This window comes from Peromyscus maniculatus, chromosome 17 (genome assembly GCF_049852395.1).
Source record: "Peromyscus maniculatus bairdii isolate BWxNUB_F1_BW_parent chromosome 17, HU_Pman_BW_mat_3.1, whole genome shotgun sequence".
Lineage (NCBI taxonomy): Eukaryota > Metazoa > Chordata > Mammalia > Rodentia > Cricetidae > Peromyscus > Peromyscus maniculatus.
Genome location: NC_134868.1, coordinates 47,188,453 through 47,199,604, shown reverse-complemented (window position 1 = coordinate 47,199,604; position 11,152 = coordinate 47,188,453). Strand labels below are relative to the sequence as shown.

At 52.5% G+C, this 11,152-nt stretch overlaps 1 protein-coding gene across 9 annotated transcripts in view; it reads left to right on the top strand.

Moving 5' to 3' along the window:
* The first annotated feature begins 365 nt into the window (after window positions 1–365).
* The window catches only part of Fgfr1 (fibroblast growth factor receptor 1), a 58,175-nt gene continuing 47,388 nt past the window's right edge, over window positions 366–11,152 (top strand). For 3 of the 9 annotated variants that reach the window (XM_006982953.4, XM_076553798.1, XM_076553797.1), the window contains exon 1: window positions 415–1,075. The gene's annotated coding sequence lies outside the window, so the exon portion shown is untranslated. Of the gene's footprint in view, window positions 1,076–1,439; window positions 1,585–2,611; window positions 2,730–11,152 lie in introns of those variants that run through there. The other 6 variants (XM_042262846.2, XM_076553795.1, XM_006982948.4 and 3 more) reach the window with 4 other exon arrangements.

Here is an 11,152-nt window from a genome sequence, read left to right as displayed (position 1 = left end):
CATCAATAAAAACAACTTGTATTTATTGTGAGCCATGTGAGGGTCCTATTTCTACCTCCACTTGGTGCATTGTTATCTCCCTTTTACAGATGGAAAACTGAGATTTAGAGCACCAAACTCATTCCCCAAGGCACACAGATAACGGAAGACGGAGTTGCCAAGTACAGCTTCAAGAGTGCCAGTCCACCCCCCACCCCCCACTCACCCCCCACACACACTCTCATCCCCAAATTTCTGATTTATTCATGGCCTGAAATTCGGGCGCCCTCCAGGCGATACTCAAGCCAGCCCAAACTGTAAAGCTGATCTGCCGGGCTCCGGGTTTCTCCCGGGTTGGGGCTTGGGAACTACAAGGCCCAGCAGGCATCTGTAGGGGGAGGAGGAGGAGGTGGGACTAGCGCCGGGTGGGAGTGTGAGAACGAGCCCTCGCGCCTCGCCGGCGCACAGCGCTCGGAGCGCTCCTGCGGGTACCGTTGCGGGGCCCTCGGCAGCGGGTGGCGCCGAACCGGAGCCGGGACGCCGGTGCAGTCGCTGCGTGCCGAGGACCCGGGCTGCGCAGGGAGCTGGGCCGCAACGTCCGGACTGGGACGGACCCTGTGCTTAGCGCATTGCGGCGACCTCGCCTTTCCCGGCCGCGAGCGCGCGCCGCAGCTGGAAAAAGCAGCGGAGCCGGAGGACTTTTCTCCGGTCCCCGGGGCGCACCACACCAGTGCTGCAGTCAGTTGCACGCCGTGGCTCCCCCGGAAGGGGCGATGGAACCCGGGCTGCCAGAAGCGTGAGGAGCCGCCGCCGCGTTCTGGAGAGCTGGGGGCGCACGATCTGGGGACCCCCGGCGGCGGACCCGAGCCCTCCCCCCCGCCCCGCCTCCGGGGCACCAGCTTCGGCTCCATTGTTCCCGCCCGGGCTGGAGGCGCCGGGCTCCGAGTGCCGCCGGGAGTCGTGCCTCGGCCGCGGAGCTCCCGCGACCCCGCCAGGACCTGAACGGAGCCCGGGGACGACCGGCTGGAGCGCAAGACACAGGCACCCGCCGCGCCACGGCGAGCTCTCCAGAGGCGGGACCGCAGCGCCAAGTGAGGTAAGAGTCGCCGGCGTCCGCAGAGCCGGCTGGCTGGGCGTCCCGAGCGGCCCCCGCGCTTAGCCCGCCGCAGCCCGCGCCTCCCTCCTCCGATCCCCCCCCCTCCTCCCCGGCTCCACTCCCTCCCCGGCGCCCCTGTCCCTCCTCCCTCGGCCAGCGTCGCCGCCCGCGCCCCCTCCCCGCGCGGGGCCCGCGGCTGCTGCCCGCTGCCCAACTTTTCCGCCAACTCTGCGCTCCGGAGCTGGCGAGGCAGCTGCAACGCTCCAAGTCCAGACCCCGACCCTCCCGGCCCGGGCGAAGGCGGCGGAGGCCGTGGGTTCCCGGACTGGGGAGGAGGGCGGGAGTGAACTGCCTGCGAGGTGGAGTGTGTGTGTGTGTGTGTGTGTGTGTGTGTGTACACTCCATCTCTTTTGGTCCTCTTGTGAGGATTCACCCCGATTCAGCCGGTGGTGGCTTTGAGCGCACCACCCCACATCTGGGATCTTTTTCAAGTGTTTTTCCACGTCCGGGCAAGTCTGGGGTCCGGGTTGGGGGGCTTGATGGAGGAAAGGAAGTGGCGGGGAAAGCCAGCTTGTCTTGGAATAGGTTGGAAGGAGGTGTCGTCACCAAATGGCTGAATCGGCTTTAGCGGAGAACGAGCAAAGATTTCCCCCTTTCCGAGGGGGTGGTGGTGGTGGTGGTGATGTTCTGTTTAAGTCTTAGACCTAGAGGACTTGGGAAGGGACCTGGAGAAGGGGAGGGGGCCGCGGGGTCCGGATCGTTCTGGGAAGTGGGGGGAGGGAGGAGGGCTGGTCTGGCGCGGAGCCCTCCGCTGCCCGCTTGTTGCTTCTCTGGCCCAGACCCCCTCTCCGCGCTTCCCGCGCCTCCTCCAGTGGTGTCGCCGGCCGGATGAAACAGGCGAGTACCCATGTTTTTGGAGGAATTTACTGACTCTTTTTTTTTTTTAATAGTGGGGTTTGTAATAGACATTTGCCCCCAGTGAAGCGGCAGGACACCTTGGGAGTGCAGGAGGAGTTCTCTCTTTCTGGGCCTAGAAGCTATTAACTCATTTGCAAAGCATTTCGACGGCGTTTTTTTCTCCCCTACCCAACCCCCCATTTCCAGATGTAGCTGCCGCATCTGGTTCCGTTTCACCCTACACGGGTACACCGCAGCCACATTATTAAACATCCCTCTTCCTCCCCCTCCCCCTCCTAAATTAAAACTGAGATTGTTCACTAGTTCTTACCACCACCACCACCCCTTAAAATTTGAGACGGGGAGAGGAGGCTTTGGGTTGGAAGAGAAAAGAAAGTTGTGGGTCTCAAGTGATTTTGGATTCCTCCACATTAGTCTCTCCTGCTGGTGGCGAGCGATGGATGGGTGGTGGGTGGTTGTGCCGAAGAATCATCTTGGGAGATGGAGCCATAGTTCCTTGGACCCACTTGGGAGCGCCTTGCTTGCAAGAGGTGGCCCTTGGCGGTGGGTCTGGGCCAAAATAGGCCTTGACGCGTACTGGAACCAAAGCATCGCCTCGCCCTTTAATTACAGTTGGAGCGTCTGTCCGGTGTGGACACTGCGAGCCCACCTTTCGCGGGGCCCCGTGTCCTCGATGCGGGAGCAAGCAGGGTGCGGCGGCTGGTGCTGTGGCAGCCAGAGGCACCTCGTGTTTTCAGTGAGTTCCTTGGGTTGCAGCCCTCGGAAACTTAAAATGGAGTGTTTGGCTGTCTAAACAATGACTTCAGGGCTAGGGATGGAATGTCCACTTTTTTTTTTTGCAATACTCTTTTCGGGGGCGGGGGCAGCCAAGTGTCCAGAGGGTCCAGAGTTGGCGGCAGGGTGGGGAGAATTGGTGCCTCTCACCCTCTCCAGTCTTTTAAATTGAAAACACTTCTCTGGTTTCCTCCTTGGGGCGGTAGTTTTGGAGGCTGTAATGAAATCGCACTTTCTCTAGACATGGTAATTAAGGTGACTGTTTCCTTCGCAGATGTACCCTGGTCTTTGCACCTCCGGACCAGTGCTTTTTTTGGAAGAGTATCTAAATTGTAGATCCAGGGCCCCGAGATGGTGGAGCAGAAAGTGGCTCTTTTCCTCCCTTGGCCAGGCTCCGGGTTTCTCTGAGGCTTGTTTTAAAGCCAAGTAGCAGGGCCCCTGGGACCGGCCATGGTCTGGCCAATTACCCCCACGCTGGGGTGGTGTCCCTTCCTTTCAGTGACCTAAGGCCCGACAAGCTCAACTAATACCGGCCAACTGTCCTCATGGCTCGACTCCCTCCCTAATGGCTTGTTTATGTATGTCCCCAGTTGGGACACACTCCTGAGACCCTGCTGACCCCTCAGGGCTGAGTGTTTGGGGACCAAGACACTTTCTGGGGCTTGGCTGCAGCCGGGACAGTTATGGCTTTCACCAGTGACAAGCTACTTGAAATATGTTGCCTTTGCTCTTAGTCATAATGCAGTGCCAGCTTTTCAGTGCGGGGTCATGAATGGAGCGCCATGTGTACTTCCAATGCCAGTTTCAAGGGTGTTTTTACCAGGGGAGGTTGGAGCAATGTGGGCATTGCTTTCCTTGGTTCCAAGGTGTTTCAGGCTGTGAAGCATGTTGGAAGGTTCAGTTCCCTTTGGTACCCTTTGAACAGCGTTAAGTGAAGCGAAGGAGCGGAAGGAACTGAGGGGCATCACAGATGCCGTTGCCGGCTCCTTACAAGAGAAGATTAGAATGCAGATGGGCACCCTAAACCAGAACTAGCTTTATTCAGGATGGACTCCAGGTGAGGAAGTTGAATGGAGCATTGGGTAGGCAGAACGCTCCAGAACCTTGGGGACCAAAGACAATCTGTAGACTTTGCTGTTAGCGATCTGCTTTTTCGCTTATTCATGATATTGGCCTGATGCAAGACTCTTAAAAGATTTGTTCGTGAGAACTAGCAAGCAGCTAGTGTCTCCAAAGGCCCTATTCTTTTTTTTTTCTTTTTGTTCTTAACATTTCATCTGTTTGCTCATTTCTTTGAGTGCACATGGGCGCCCCCCATGCTCCAGCAGCCATCAGAGAGTATGTTGTGAGAACTGGTTTTGGGGCTGGAGACATGGCTCGGCCGTTAAGAGCAATGGCTGCAGCCGAGCAGCGGTGATGCACACACCTTTAATCCCAGCACTCAGGAAGCAGAGGCAGGTGGATCTCCCTGGGTTCAAGGCCAGCTCTACAGAGCGAGTTCCAGGACAGCCAAGGCTGCACAGAGAAATCCTATGGGGGGGGGGGGAGATTAAAAAAAAAAAGCACTGGCTGCTCTTCCAGAGGATTTGGGTTCAGTTCCAGCATGCACATCAGACAGTTCACAGGAAATCTACTGTCTTGGTAGATACCTGCACTGGCATGCACATATCCACACACATATATGAGTAACGGAAAATAAGATCTTTTTTTAAGAGAGATTTTAAAAGAGAGCTTGGTTCTCTCCTCTCATGTGGGTTCAGAGGGCCCCCTCCCTTACCTGCTGAGCTGTCTTGCTGGCCCCATTGGCCCTTTCTTTCCTCCAATTTTTGTGATCTTTCATCCAAACGGCCGTTGAAGAGCTTCTGAGAGAATACAGTATCACTTGTCCACCCTGCCCTCTGGAGGGATGTATAAAGGTCGGGAGTTCAAGGCCATCCTACATGCCGAGTTCGAAGCCAGTATGGGCCCTGGGAGGGGCCCCCTCGAGGACCCCGTTTCCTTCCTGGAAAGTCTGGGCCTGCCTGTGCCGCAGGAGGAAAAGAAGTGAGAATTGACTCTGACGGCTTGCTCTGAAAAAGGCCTCACTTTCATCACTTAAGAGGAGTTTAATTTCCTCTTGGGGAACTTTCGTCTTGCATTTCTCTCTCCCAGGGCTCTGGAAGAGGTCTAACTAAATGCACCCCGGGAGTCCAGATGTGGGTCTTTAGAGAAGGTGCTGGTGATTCCAGAGACTCAAATACCTCATATGGGATGGGATATTGGTTTTCCCCCTCCAGTCTGCACTGTCCTTAAATAGGAATTCTTTACTTACTAGCACCCCCCAGGAAGACACCTCATTTGTGGGCACCCCTCGCCCCACCAAGCCTGGAAATACAATGTTCACCTGGGTAAGGGATTCCAAGAATATGGCAACACTGTACACATGCGTCCTGTCTCCACAGCTAAGCCTCCTACATTGTCTCACTGGCTGCATTTTTGTTACTGGGTTTTGTTTGTTTGTTTGTTTGTTTTTAGATGTATTTATTTTATGTGTATGAGTGTTGGTCTACATGTATGTATGTGTACCACCTGCATTTCTGGTCACTGAGGAGTTCAGAAGAGGATGTTTGGATCCCCCGAAACTGGAGTTATAGGGGGTCATGAGTCACCCTATGGTGCTGGGAACCGGACCCTGATCTTCAAGAGCAGCAGGTGCTGGAAACTCTTGAGTTCTCCATCTCCCCACCCCTGTTTGGTTTTTGAGTCTGGTTCTCCTATAGGGCCAGGCTGGCCTCAAACTTGAGATATTCCTGCCTTGGCCTCTTGAGTGGGAGTGAGATGATGCACACATACGTGCCCCATACAGCTATTAATGATTTTCAATGTAAAAGATTTCTTGATACTTTTCATATGTGTGAACACACACACACACACACACACACACACACACACACTGACACGCGCGCGCGCACACGAGTTTGTTTTGTTTTAGCGGTGTTGGGAACTGAACCCAGGGCCTTGTACTTGCTAGGCCAGCAGTTTTACTACTGAGCTAACTGCCGCCCCCCCCCCCCCCACCAGCCTTGGTGCCAATCATTTGGATACTTTTTCACAGAGATGTGAAATAAACCCGCTCACTTGGTCTTAGAGTACTCTTGGGTGTGTCCTTTCTGACAGCCTCTTTCCTTCTCCTAATCTCAATGCTTAGGAAACTATTTTTAATAAAACCGAACTTCTTTATAAAACACACACGCACAAGCAATTAGCATTTCCCTTTATTTTATTTTTATCTATGTGTGTAAGCGTGTGTCTGAGTATGAACACGTGTCCCAGAACTCAGAACCCAACTCACTAGAACAGAGCCATGGTCCTCATCTACAGCAGCAAGCTGAGTCATCTCCAGCCCCGTAATTTAGCATTTCTTTTGTAGCAGTTAACAATTTTGTAGGCAAAACTACCCTAGCATTTAAAAATGTTTATTAAAGTGATGTGAGGGGAAAGTTACCTCTGTCTTATCCCAGTCTAGAGGGATTCATACTTCTGTATCATAGCCCTCAATTCTGGGGCCTCCAGATGTTTCGAACATTTCTCTGGTGGTGGTGTTTAGACTAGAGTGGGGCTGGTTAGCACAGGGAACTGGCTTTGTCCCCCCACCCCATAATCTCATCTTTTTTCTTGATGAATATATACAGGTTGAGAAAACTTGACTCCCAGATGCTCACTCATGTCATGTCAGCAGTCAAAAAGTTTCAGACTGTAAGACATTTGGGATCTTACGTTTGGATCTTTCCTGGCAAAGCCTTTCCAAATACTCTAGAATCGGAACAACTTCTAAACCTGAAACATGCATGGTTCCAGACGTTTCACAGAGAGGATCCTAGGCCTGGGTGTGTCTCTTCAGCCTCCCGGGTCCTCCTTTCTAACATGGATGCCCTATGTACATGCTGAGGGCCGAGGGTATTGGGAAAGGCGGTCAGAAGCCGGTCCTGCTTCCCAGAAGCCTGCAGCTTCTTGATATCTTTGTCAGGGTTTGTCGTGCTCTCTGTGGCTGTGAGGAAACACCGTGACCAAAAGTGACCGGGAGAGGGAAGGGTTCATTTCAGCTCACACTTCCAGGAAACTGTCCATCATGGAGGGAAGTCACGGACAGAAATTCAAACAGGGCAGGAACCTGCCATCAGGAACTGACGAAGCCGTGGAGGGGTGCTGCTCACTGGCTTGCTCCCCATGGCTTGCTCAGCCTGCTTTCTTACAGCACCCAGGACCAGCAGCCCAGGGGTGGCACTGCCCACGGTGAGCTGGGCCCTCCATCAGTCATCATCAATCAAGGAAAGACATCACGGGCTAGCCCACAGGCCACTCTGGTGGGGGGTTTTCTCGGTTGAGGTTCCCTCTTCCAGAACGACTCGAGCTTGTGTCAAGTTGGCATGAAACTGGCGAGCACACTCGGGGAGAGAAGAGGGTGGGGAGCATGAGTAGGAATCGTCCAGGAAGGTGACGTAAGCACCATGGGAAAAGGTCTGGTAATTTACCGGGAAATCGGAGGGACAGGGCTGAGGAGCTGGGCGGCCTGTGGAAGCAGAGCTTTGTGAGATGGGGTTCACTGATGAGGTTGGCCCCGGCCCTTATCGTGGAAGAGGGGCACTTGCACAGATCTGCAAATACTGTGGGAGCCTCCTTCAGTTTCGGGGTGTTAGCATCCTCATTTGGAAGTAGGTGAGAAGAAACAGGAGGCATCCACTTTTACTTGTTTGGGTTTTAAGAGTACATTTGGCCGGGCAGTGGTGGCACACGCCTTTAATTGGGAGGCAGAGCCAGGTGGATCTCTGTGAGTTCGAGTCCAGCCTGGGCTGCAGAGTGAGTTCCAGGCCAGACTCCAAAGCTACGCAGAGAAACCCTGTCTCAAAAAAAAAAAAAAAAAGAGTACATTGTATTCATATTGCTTTTTAATATTTCTGTCATATTATTGTCATCTCTGAAATATCGTCCTTTGCACGTCATCAATATAAGAAATTTGGGAGTGCTGGCAGTTGAGCCCAGTGCTTCAAGCGTGCTGAAGTACACGTTGTACCTGGCCCCAATATTTAAAAAAAAAAAAAAAAAAAATGGTAAGATATTTTACATTTTTCTCCCCTGCGAGACGTTCACAAACAGTTTCTGTTTTTCAGTTCTAGCGCACCCCAGTTGGCAGGAGCCGTATTTCAATAGCTCAACAGCTGCATGTGGCCAGGAGTCACCAGATTTGCCAACTGAGTCTAGAGTGCCGAGGCTGTGAAGATGGAGTGTGCAAAGATACCTGTGGGGAGGGGGGAAGCGTGTGTTTCATAGGAGCGTGTTGTCAAGGGCTTTGGGGTCGGGAAAGATGGCCCAGGGGTGAAGAGCGCTGCCTCTTTCAGAGCATCTGGGTCTGGTTCCCAGCACCCCCACATACATGGTGGCTCACAATCTCCAACTCCAGTTTCAGGGGGATCTGAAGCTCTCTTCTGGCCGCCGCAGGCACACCCATGGTACACAGACAGACAGACAGACAAGCATGCAAAACATACACGTACATCATTCTGAAAATGATTTTTCTGGATGCAAGTTTGTTCTTATTTCTTCTGTCAGACTAGGGCTGGAGAGAGCAGGCTCCCCACTGTGCTGCCTCCTTCCAGGACAGATGTTCTGGTCTCCTTCAGGTTGGGACGCTGACGGTCCCAGGGGGGCAGGGTCGTAAGTGGAACCGTCTGTTGACTGCCTTCTCTAGAAAACAGGGAGATGAAGACCCAGGAGCCAAAGAGATGGCTCAGCTGTTAAGAGCCCTCGCCATTCTTCAGGAGGACCAGAGTTCCATTCCTAGGACCCAGGTCAGGTGGTTCATAACCTCCTGTTACTATAGCAACAGGGGATGTGATGTCCTCTCTTCTGGACTCTTTGGGCACCCATACAAATGTGGTGCGCGCACGCACGCACGCACGCGCACACACACACACACACACACACACACACACACACACACACACGGGCGTGCGCACTAGTGCCTTCATGCAAATGAAATCCTTAAGAGAAAGATGAGGAGAAGGAGGACGATGATGATGATGATGATGATGATGATGATAATACTTGGCCCTGGACGCATCATCCAGTTTTCTTGCATCATTTTTAGACCAAGAGATTTGGTGTTAATAGACTCTTTATATCTTTAGAATTTGAAGTGCCAGGGCCAAGTATTCCAGGCCCCGGCTTCCCGCTAGAGGCACTGAAACTTCTGTTGCATAAGTACTTTACAAAAGACACACTCAGCTTCTTTCACACTGTCCATTTGGTCTGTGTAACCACCCGGATGTCTTCGGGACAAATATTTCAGCCTTCCCGCAAGTATGAAAACTGAGGTCGTGCGGTCTCCTCGTTGCCCTCTCTTTAAGACCTCTTTGTCTAGGCAAATTGGGCTTTGAATTCTGGGGGGGGGGGCCCTCAACTGATAGTGGAGGAGACTGGTGGGGAAGCAGATGGAGCATTCCGGGGGAACTGCTGTGTACACCTGCAAGGCTACAGGTCCCATCTGTCAATCAGTGAAGGAAGGAGGCGATTCCCAAGGGCTAAGCTGTCCGTCTCCAGGACTCCAGACAGCATTTGGATTTGTGGTTTGTCTCACTGAAGGCTCTACAGGTGGGCACAGAGAGCGTGTACATCCAGGTGCATGTACCTAGCAACCCGTTCATCCCCGGAGCTGGTACCAGGAGGCCGAGGGTCTATAGCATCCTTTTGTTGTGCAGTTTGAGGCCCAGAGGGTGGGAGAGGGAGAGGCGTGAGGAACTCTTGTGCCTCTTTTGGAAGTGAGTCAGAGAGAAGGTGCCAGAAGTACATTCATCACCAGGGACGGATGGAGATAGGCTAGATACCTAGGAGGAGGTAGGTGGGCAGACTTCTCGGGGGACAGGGGGACAGGGGGACAGGTGGAAGCTGCCCTCTGCTGCGGTCTAATCTGTCACCCCACGATGACACCACCTCCTCCCATCCACCCTCTGCTGATACTAGAGATTTAGTAGTCAGGGGTACTGTGGGACTCAGGTTTTTGTCAAGTGTACCTTCCGGATAACAGGCGTATACCGATTAGACGTATCTTTGGGATGTGAGATGTGGGTTTAGAGGCGCCTTTGGGTGAGTGTTACTTCTGTACTGGCCTGAGATTGTTCCTGACCCCGGGTCCCGAAGGGCCCCGAGGAATTTGTTCCTAACGGTCTTTCTGCCCACCAAAGGAACAGAATCAGGAACTTGTAATTTCCAGTATTAGCTTGCATTTGTCCTTATCTCCTGGGTTTCTCCAGCGTATGGGAATTCTTCTGTGTCTGCGTCGGGTGGAGAGCTAGTTTTTGTTTTTTTTTTATTTTCTGTGCTGGGGATGAACTCAGGGCCTCCCATATGCTAGGCGGTCATTCTTCCTCTGAGCTGGATCTCAGTTAGGTGTGGCCAAATTATTTGCATTTTCCCATCTTGAATTAATATCCCCCAGACCTGGGGATCAAGTCCTAGTGTTACAAACAGCTCCATTTCCCTGGGAAAAGTACTTAAGTCCCGTCTTCTCCCCTCTCCTCCCCCCAAGACAGGGTTTTTCTGTGTAACAACCCTGACTGTCTTGAAACTTGCTTTGTAGACCAGGCTGGCCTCGAATTCACAGAGATCCACCTTCCTCTGTCTCTTGAGTGTTGGGATTAAAGGTGTATGCCACCACTGCCCGGCTTAGTATTTAAGTTCTTGGACCCTCAGTTTCTTCCTCTCTTAGTAGAGACTAGTACTATCCCTTAGAAACAGAGAGGGGGGACTACAGTAAGTTTTATAGTTATAAATGTATTTTACTTGTGTAGAGTCCACAGAGTATTCAGTAAGTATTCCTTTCATTTCTAGTCCGTTTCCTAAATTCAGAAAAGAAGGGGGGAAAAAAAAAACAGAAGAGAAATATTTACTTCACTTTTGGTTTGAAATTATTAATTTTTTTTTTTTTTTTTTTAGTAAGCCTTTGGAGACAGCTAGTGGTAGCGCATACATGTTCTGCTGGCCAAGAATTCAGGGGTTTTCTGCCAATCAGGGCTGACTCACTGGAGAGGGGGCCCTGCCTGGTTCAGGCGGAGGTAGGGCTCACACCACATTAGGGCATGTTCCGGAGGCCGAGTCTCTGAATAGTTGAGATGGTTTCCTGCAGCCTTGGAGGACAGAAAAAAAAAAAAAAAAAAAAAAAGACCCTGGAAGACAGAGATGGTTACCCCCATACATAGTGCCCAGCAAGTTCTTGTCACTCGGTAGATGTTTTGCCCTCGATTATCTCTTCTTTAGGACCCTAGGAAGTTGTTTTACATTTTAGCACCACAGGGCCGGTGAGATGGTTCATCAGGGAAAGATGGCTGCCCGCCAACGTGAGTTCAGTCCCCA